This window comes from Orbicella franksi, unplaced genomic scaffold (assembly GCF_964199315.1).
Source record: "Orbicella franksi unplaced genomic scaffold, jaOrbFran1.1 SCAFFOLD_408, whole genome shotgun sequence".
NCBI classification, from domain to species: Eukaryota; Metazoa; Cnidaria; class Anthozoa; order Scleractinia; family Merulinidae; genus Orbicella; species Orbicella franksi.
The window spans coordinates 22,501-24,202 of record NW_027671030.1 but is presented as its reverse complement, the minus strand read 5'-3'; positions in this window follow the sequence as shown (position 1 = coordinate 24,202).

Below are 1,702 nucleotides of genomic sequence, written 5' to 3'. Positions count from 1 at the left end.
CGCATTGGTTTTTAATCTAATAAATACATCCCTTCCAGAAGTCGGGACTTTTCGCATGTATTAGCTCTAGAATTACTACGGTTATCCAAGTAGTAATGTACAATCAAATAAACGATAACTGATTTAATGAGCCATTCGCAGTTTTCACAGTACAAGTGCTTATACTTAGACATGCATGGCTTAATCTTTGAGACAAGCATATGACTACTGGCAGGATCAACCAGGTAGCTATCCCTCAGGGAACCCGGCGGGAACCCTTTTGCGTCTGCTTCCTTTGAAAGGAGGCTGGCATTCCACCGTCAAGCTGCACTGGGAATCCTCCCGGCCATGGAAGACGCACGAGGCGTTCGACCCTGTCCGAGGGAAACCCGTTCTCTCTTTGCCACGTCTTTCCACTGCTTCACCCTAGTAAGCTTCCGGCATACCAGTGAGACAGCCAAGTCCACGGAATGCCGACAAGATACATTGGGGAAGAATGATTCTTCCGAATCTAAGCCGCTATTCTTGGCCAAAGGCCATCAGGTACAACATCCATCCGTTCTCTCGTTGTCCACACCGAGACAACTTGGCTACAAGTTCAGTCATTTCATGCTACCGACCGAGCAAGTTTAGTCGACTTTGCTCCTTTTTCCTCCAAATACCCTCCTTTCGTACCCGAGAACACATTACCGAGCAGGGCTTACTGTTACGGACCGATACAGCTCAATTGCTCTTTCGGTCTTTCCCGATGCCTGCCCTACATTATAACCCGAAACCGTCTATTCCCCCAACCAAGTTTAGACACTTAGAAAAATTTCGAAAATTTCGATTTTTCAAAACTGCTCCAAAGCGCTCCCCATGGCATTCCAAACATGCGTCACCATGTCAGAGTTACGAAAACGAAGAGATTTCCACGAAGATGACCGATGATTGCCGAAATTTTCTGACGAAAACCCGAAGCTCAAAGACCACACCCTAAAGAGCGCAAAATTGGGATTTTACACTTTTTCAAAACTTTTTGCAGGAAACTATTGGCCAGCTCGAGTCACGTGCAGGCGCTAAGTTTGGCGCTGTCACATCATCGTTAAGGGGGTGTTCTACACTATCTTAAAACTGGGCGTCGGTCCCCCTATTCTATAAGCACCCTTAAGGTTTTCACCATTTTCAAAACTTTTTGCGGGAAACGATTGGCCAGCTCGAATTGCGTGCAGGCGCCAAGTTTCGCGCTGTCACATCATCGTTAAGGGGGGTGAGCTACACTATCTTAAAACTGGGCGTCGGTCCCCCTATTCTATAAGCACCCTTAAGATTTTCACCATTTTCAAAACTTTTTGCGGGAAACAATTGGCCAGCTCGAGTTACGTGCAGGCACCAAGTTTGGCGCTGTCACATCATCGTTAAGGGGGTGTTCTACACTATCTTAAAACTGGGCGTCGGTCCCCCTATTCTATAAGCACCCTTAAGGTTTTCACCATTTTCAAAACTTTTTGCGGGAAACGATTGGCCAGCTCGAGTTACGTGCAGGCGCCAAGTTTCGCGCTGTCACATCATCGTTAAGGGGGGTGAGCTACACTATCTTAAAACTGGGCGTCGGTCCCCTATTCTATAAGCACCCTTAAGATTTTCACCATTTTCAAAACTTTTTGCGGGAAACAATTGGCCAGCTCGAGTTACGTGCAGGCACCAAGTTTGGCGCTGTCACATCATCGTTAAGGGGGGTGTG